Below are 8,493 nucleotides of genomic sequence, written 5' to 3'. Positions count from 1 at the left end.
TTTGAGTTTGCGAATACTTGATATCTTAAATAAGATACTCATAATATGTATTTTATATTTGAATATGCAACGTAAATTCACCAAGTGTTGATCTTTCCATGAAAGTTGCAATGGTACGAAGAGTATCTAAATTGGTGAAGTTCAAATATGATAGCTAAATTAGTACAAAGAGTATCTAATGTGAGTTTGTAAGTAATTGATTTTATTCCTTAAATACATATATCCAACTGTTCGGGGATGTCAAATTATATAGTTTGAAGTTAATATTGAGTGATGTTTGTTGATGACATTCGTGAAGTAAAAATGTGATACTTAAATTAATACAAATAATACATAATACGAGTCCACAAATACTTTATTTTACCATAAAATTTGAAGTCAATATTGAGTGGCATTTGATGATGAGATCCGTGAAATAAAAATGAGATACCTAAATTCTTACAAATTTTACGTAATTAGATTCCACTGATAATTAATTTTATCCTTTAAAAACTCAAATTTGATAATAAATATAATGAAAGAATATTGATACATATTATGAATGATTACCAATAAATATTATGAATGAATACTAATGAGGATGATATCAAATGAAGTATTGCCTTGTCATTTAATGAATATCAACAAGTATTGTGAATGTATATTAATGTTATTATAAATTAATACTAATAAGTATAAAGAAAAAAAATACTAATAAGTATAATGTATAATTACCAATAAGTATTATGTCAAATAAGTATAATTGTCAAATAAGTCATTCAATGTATATAAAAAAGTATTATAAATTAATATTGATGTATATTTTATAAATCTTTAATCCAAGAGTCGATAGATATGCTTAAAAGGCAAAATTCAAGCTCATTTACGAACTATGTTTATAATGCATCTCCAAATTAGTCTATGATGAATAATGAACTATGTTTATTTATTTAGATGACATGAATAAGTATCCTAATGAATTTTCCATGGAAAGATTGCCTATTCGAATATCCAGTATTTTAATGCATATTGCGAGTATCTCATTTACGAAATCAAGTATTTGCAAACTCAAATTAGGTACTTCTCAAATAAAACTAAGTACTTTAAAATTTTCATGCTTATTTGAGAAAATTTTTTTTTACAAAAAAATATTAAATAAGATGAATATGTAATCCAAATGCATCTTCCATAGAAAGACCAATACTTGGTGAATTTATGTTGCATATTCGAATATCCAGTAGTCTATTACATATTATGAGTATCTCGTGTACTAAATCAAGTATTTTCAATATGAAAATAGGTACTTCACAAGTAAAATTAAGTACTTTTAAATATTCATGCTCATTTGGTAATTTGTTTATTTTTTAAAAAAATATTAAATGAGATGAATATGTCATTGAAATGCAAATTCCATAGAAAGACCAACACTTGGTGAACTTACATTGCATATTCGAATATCCAGTATTTTATTACATATTATGAGTATCTCATGTACCAAATCAAGTATTTACAATATGAAAATTATTTACTTCTCAAGTAAAAGTAAGTACTTTAAAATTTTCATGCTTATTTGAGAATTTGTTTTTGTTTCTTTTTAAAAAATATATTAAATGAGATGAATATGTCATCCAAACGAATCTTACATTAAAAGCCAACACTTGGTAAACTTACGTTGCATATTCAAATATCTAGTATTCTATTACATATTATGAGTATCTCTTGTACAAAAACAAGTATTTGCAAACTCAAATTAGGTACTTTTCATCCAAATTCATATTTCATGGAAATATCAACACTTGGAAAATTTACGTTGTCTATTTGAATATCCAGTATTTTAATACGTATTGTGAGTATCTCATTTACGAAATCAAGTATTTGCCAACTCAAATTAGGTACTTCTCAAGTAAAACTAAGTACTTCAAAATTTTCATGCTTATTTGGTAATTTGTTTTTTTTTTTACAAAAAAAAAATATTAAATGAGATGAATATGTCATCCAAATGAATTTTCCAATGAAATACAAATACTTGATAAATTTACGTTGTCTACTCGAATATTCAATATTTTAATAAATATCGTGAGTATCTTAATTACGAAATCAAGTATTTGCAAACTCAAAATAGGTATTTCTCAAGTAAAAAAAGTACTTTAAAATTTACATGCTTAGTTGGGAATTTGATTTTTTTTACAAAAAAATATTAAATGAGATGAATATGTCATCCAAATACACCTTTCAAGAAAATCCCAAAAATGACTGAATTTACGGTAATCGTTCGAAAATCCAGTATTTTTTTACACAATTAGAGTATTTAAAGAGCCAAATCAAGTATTTGGAACTTCAAAATAGATATTTTGCATCTCAAAATAAGTACTTAATCTTATTTCATGATGAGTGAGAAACTATATTTTTTTAAAAATAAAATGACATGAATAAGTCATCATAATCCATTTTTAATGAAAAACCAACAATGACTGAATTTATGATGTTTTGGTAGATGGAAAACACAAAATTTGGTGGATGAAATTATATATTTATTTAAATAATAAAAGGGCAAAAATGTAAATTTATCTTTGTAGGGAGTTAAAACTATATTTGTAGTATTTTCAGGTATTGATTTGTAAAAAAAAATCATCTATGTACTAAATCTTAAATGAAAGATGTACAGAGGTATTTTTTTCAGACTTGCCCTTAATTATTTAACCTCAAAAGTTGAGTTTATGAAATATTAAATTAAACATAGCGGGAGTTGTGTTTAATGGGCTTATAAGTGTACAAGTCCAACATATTAAATAATTAAAATTATTGATGGACTTTGAAATAATTAATTCAATTAGTTGGACTTGTCCAATTAATTAATCAAGACATTAAAGTTATTTATGGAAATTAGGTCATGAAGGCATGGTTTAAGTAGAAGACTTGTAACCCTAACCTCCATAACACTTGCAACTCTCGAAAATCCACTCTTACATGCTCTCAATTTTTGGCCACCTAGTAAACTTTTAAGTTTGTGAGCCGCCTCTCAGTTTTTGACCTCCAACGTAAAATATCTTCCATAGATTCTAGTGTAAATTGGACGAGAAACAATTAATCCAGTCCTGGACTAGATTAGGAGGTTGAAGAAAGAAGATTTGAAGAAAGTTCGCAGGGATATACAACAAGAGCTATGTCCGCTTATATCGGAATAGTTGAAGCCAAATGAAAATTTTTCACTAAAGGTATATACTAAACATCCTATGAATATATATTTAATTCAAACCATACGAGTGTCTAACTATTTTGATTGTCAAAATAAAACAAAAATTTTTAAACTTCCACTGCATTGGGCACAAGACAACAGGAATCACAACAGTGCTATCAGAGCCAGGTTCTTTTTCTCGTATGGTTTAAATCTTGTTGAATAATAATTCTAACCACACAAGAAAATTTTCAGAAAATTGATGCACCATAATTTTTTTTAATTTATCAAAATTTTTTAAAAATTCGAATCAGCCCAGAACAGTTCCAAATAGACTATGCGTGCAGTGTGAGCGCACGGACAACGCGCAGCGTACCCATGGCGTGCATGGAGTCTGCGTGTGCGGCCTACGCGCAGTGTGCGTGCATGCAGCCGTGTGCGCGCCCAGCGTGCCTGCCACTGACCGATACGATCGGGCAGCGGACGGCGGCCCAGGAACGTCTCGGGCACTGTGCTGGATAATGTGCTTGAATTGTTTGGGACTAGAGTGCGATTTTCTGATTTTCCAAAATTTTGGACAAATTTGATATTTAATGAAAATTTGTTTAATTTTTTTAAAAATTAATAATTTTCTTGTAAAATAAATAATTAGATTATGATATTAATTATGTATGGTAAAAGTGGGTTTTATATATAAAACAATTATTATTTAATTAATTAGAAATTAAATAAAAGGTGTTTTAATTAATTTGTTAAATTTTTAATAATTGTGGTGGTTAGTGATGAAAATTATTAGATACATAATTTATCAATTAATTAAATTTAATTGATGTTAATATTTGATATTAAATACATGAATAATGATCGAGAGTCCTGACTAATCTGTTATGTATATGTTAGGATATTTTAGTTTCTTATTCTATTTATTAATATTTGATATTATTAAAGTGGGCCTAGTTTATGACGCGTTCCCACCCCATGAGATATATCCCTTATGTGTCATGGCTATTTAAATGTAATTATTATAAATAGTGGGAGATCAAGACTGGAAGATGGTGGGCCTAATGCACAAGATGAAGACATTTAAATTATTAAAAGCTCTTGTAATAAGTTGCATTTGCATCCCTGCATTCACCTACGTTTTAGACCTGAATCCATGTCTGGCTCACATGGATCTAATAGAGTTGGTGATCGATCATCCTTATTTATTGTTGAATGTCATGTTATGATATATGCGATATATATGGTATCATGAATGTATGTATATTATTAGATTAATATAGTTTCTTGAATCCGACAAACATACAAACTCGTGACACACGATTTTAAAAGAAAATGATGAGACATTTTAAAAATTAAATTCTCTCATTTTGAATAAGATTCAAAATTTATATCAAACCGCAAAAATAAAAATTATAAGAGTTTAATTTATTCTTGCCTTCTATCAATCGTTTATGCATCATATGTGAATTTTAAAGTTTGTGTTTTCATCCAAAATCATGTTTAATATGTTATTAAGGGGCTGCCATGATTAGGGTATTGATCAAGGATTGTTTCACATGATTTTAAGGGTCCTAGATCATGCAGAACACGTTGCACTCAAAGCACAAACAAGCTAGAACCGAAACATGAAATTGTGGCTTGGGCGATCGAGTTCAAGGGAGTTTGTTGCAAGGCTTGGTCTCGGTTGGGACTAAGGCTGGATAGGGTCACGTGAGGGGTCAGGGAAGGAGTCCTAGCCACGCTGGGACTCGAGTCAAGGGGCTGGGGAGGAGTCCTAGCTAGGACTCCACTTTAAGCTTCATGCGTGCGCGCTGGTGCAGCTTGCGCAGAGAATATGGCTATGCCAGGGGGCTTTGGGCTGTGCTAGGTCGAGTCCTTATGGTCCTAAGATGGTGCACTAGGGTCAGGGTCAGGGGCTGGATTGTTTGTTATGTGGCTAAGCAAGGAAAACTTTAAGCTTCATGCGTGCGCGCTGGTGCAGCTTGCGCAGAGAATATGGCTATGCCAGGGGGCTTTGGGCTGTGCTAGGTCGAGTCCTTATGGTCCTAAGATGGTGCACTAGGGTCAGGGTCAGGGGCTGGATTGTTTGTTATGTGGCTAAGCAAGGAAAACGTAGAGTCCTAGCTCAAGGGGGTTTCTCGGCCATGGCATGTGCTGTACCTGTGTCTTCGGTTTTGGGCTGGGGTTCAAGTCCAAAGGGTTCTAAGGTTCCAGTAGGATACATAGGGGGTCTGGTTCAAAGATGGTCTAGCATGGTTCGGGCTTGGCTCGAGAGAAAACGATTGTGGCTCAAGGGGTAGTCTAGGTGGTTCGAACTACGGTTTTCTCCTTTGATTTAATTCGAAACATGCCTCACGGGGGTCGAGTCATGGTTCATGAGTGATAAACAAATATAAAAAGTCTAATTTTTTAATTTAGGAATTTTATATTAAAGTTTGAAAAAAATCGGGATTAAAACGCATTAAAAATGAATAATTGAAAAGTGTAAAATTTAAGCAAAATAAAATTTTGGTAAATTTAATTTAAGCTTAAATAATTATTTGGATATGTTATAGTCAATGGAATTAAGAAAAAGCTAAATTCGAATATTTTTACATCTATGGATAAAACGGTAATTTTACACCTACAAATTAGTAAACGTCATGGCAGTGCTTTGATTGCTGTTTTATATGTTCAAATATTTATTTTAAATGTTTATGGATATTATGATTTAATATGAACATTTAAATGATATGTTGCATGCTTTGTTTAAAAGAAAAATGATATTATTATGTATGCTTTTATAAAGTGATGGAAATACGAAATTTTGAAGGGTGTGAAGGGATTGTGACTAATACGAATATGATAATACGATGATATGTTAATACGTAAGGACAAGGGTCAGTTGACGGGTGAGTGTGTCGCTGATGTCCCCGCCGCCCAGTACTGTGGTTACATGTAGATGGATCCACCCCAATACGAATACGAATACGAAAGTCACAATCAACGATCTGAATTCAACGAAAAATGAATATGAACACGTTGATATGAATATGAATATGAATACGAATATGAATATGAATATGAATATGAATATGTTGATATGAAAATGTTTATGTTTAAGTTTATGCATCTTCATGAAAATGTTATTTTACCTACAAGTATTTTCACTGTTTTATGTTATTTGTATATGTATTATGTTGTTATCAAGATTATGGGGTGTTGATTCTTTAGACTTACTAGGTGTGCTCGATGCAGGTGAGTTTGATGTCGAGGGTAGTGGAGGTCTTAATGGATAATCTGACTGGACTGAAGGTGCACTTAACCTGAGGACCAGCGCTTCTAGTTTTCCGCATTTACAATATGATTTATGTTAAAGATTTTTACGACTTTTTATTTATGCTTTTGAGAGGTTTTTGAGAGGTTGCTAGTTTTAGCTTTATTGCTAATTTAGGATTTGAAAACGAGTGACGATTTTATGATTCAAACTATTTCCTTTGATTTTCAAATGTTAGTTGGTTGTTTTATATTTTTAAAATGGTGAAAAATATTTTATAAATATATATGCGTATTTCGGCCCATTTTAAAAATATTTTATAAATATATATGCGTATTTCGGCCGATTAGTAAAAGGATATAAAAAAAATATTTTTGTACATTTTAAGAAAGCAAGTAGTGGACTTTTCAAATACAACATGAACAGAATCTTCTAAATTCAAAGTGCATTTGTTAAAAACTCCGTATGCTTTACTAACTGATGATACCCAAGAAATATTCACTCTGCAGATTTAGCATCAAAAGCTTTTAAATGATTTTTTACATTATCAAGAATATAACATCTGCAGCCGAATATTTTAAAATAAGAAGCCACGCTTTTGTGCCCATGCTAGATCTCATATGGTGTTTTCAAATGATACTTATAAATCATTGATCTGTTCTGAGTGTAACATACAGTGTTTATTGCTTCTGCCCAAAAATCTCTGAGAAATACCAGAATCAGCAAGCATTGTTCTAGCAGCTTCTTTAAGGGTCCGATTTCTTCTCTCAGTTACACCATTTTGCTGAGGGGTTCTTGCTGCTGAGAGCTCATGTTTGTTCCCAGTATTTTCTAAAAATTGTTAAAGAGTTTTGATTGATGAATTCAGTCCCTCGATCAGACCTTATTCAATCAATCCCAACTGATTTTTCATTTAATAGTCTTTTGAAAAGATTAATCAGTTGTGCAGCAGTTTGGTCTTTGGATTTAGAAAGATAACCCAAGTAAATCTTGAAAAATCATCCACGGCTACTAAGGTGTATTTCATTCCCTCTAAGCTCATGACTGGTATAGGACAAAAAGATCAATATGTAGCAGTTCCAAGCATCGGGAAGATGATAAACCCTTGTTTTTAAATGAAGATCTTTCTTGCTTACCAAATTGACACAAATTTTATCTTTTGAAAAATCTATTTTGGGCAAACTAGTTACAAGATCATGGTTACTCAGATAAGCAATAGATTTAAAGTTTAGGTAGTTCAACCTCTTATGCCATAACCAGTTTTTAGAAGATTTGAAAGCTATAAAACAAACTGGTGCATAAGGTTGATCAGTCCAACTGACTTTGTTGGTGTTCCCAAAACGATTGTCAGTTAGGATGATCTCATCGGTTAAGTCTCTAACTGAGCAAGTGTGTTTGTCGAACTGAAATGAGAATTTATTGTCGCATAACTGACTTATGTTAATCAAGTTATACTTCAAAATCTCAACTAGTAAAACATATTTATAGTAAAATTATCATGGATAAGCTTACCCTTACCCACAGTTTTATCATTGGAGTTGTCTGCAAAACTGATGTTTGTATCAGTGTATTTGATCAACTGGGATAGCAAATTTGCATCCTTGTCATATGACGCGAGCATCCACTGTCCAGATACCAGGTTGATTCTTTGTTTGTACCTGTCATCTGCAATCAAACATAATATATAATCTTGGTACCCACATCTATTTAGGTTCTAAACTAATTAGTCCTTTCGGAACCTAGACTTAGACAAGTCTAACTGACTTTCCAGTTGATGTGTTCCAAATAATTTTTCTCGGCTTGTGTGTGCTTGATGTGTAGTGTGCAGATGAAGCAATATGAATTTTAGCCTTGTTCAATTGGTTGTTCAGCCGATATCTTTTCTGAACTAGCTTACTATTATAGTAATTGGAGTAGTCATTTGAATAGTTCATGAGACGTCCTGCCCTTTTTATTGCTTTAAAAGTACTAGAATTTTTTTTTTTTTTTATGCATGATGACAAATAAATCTCATTTAGCATATAAACAAGTACGTCACATAATTAATTAGCAGCTAAAATCAATTAATTACTCAATTTTT

Source organism: Primulina tabacum, chromosome 7, assembly GCF_025594145.1.
Source record: "Primulina tabacum isolate GXHZ01 chromosome 7, ASM2559414v2, whole genome shotgun sequence".
NCBI lineage: Eukaryota > Viridiplantae > Streptophyta > Magnoliopsida > Lamiales > Gesneriaceae > Primulina > Primulina tabacum.
The sequence above is the reverse complement of the archived record's forward strand: the minus strand, read 5'-3'. Positions refer to the sequence as shown.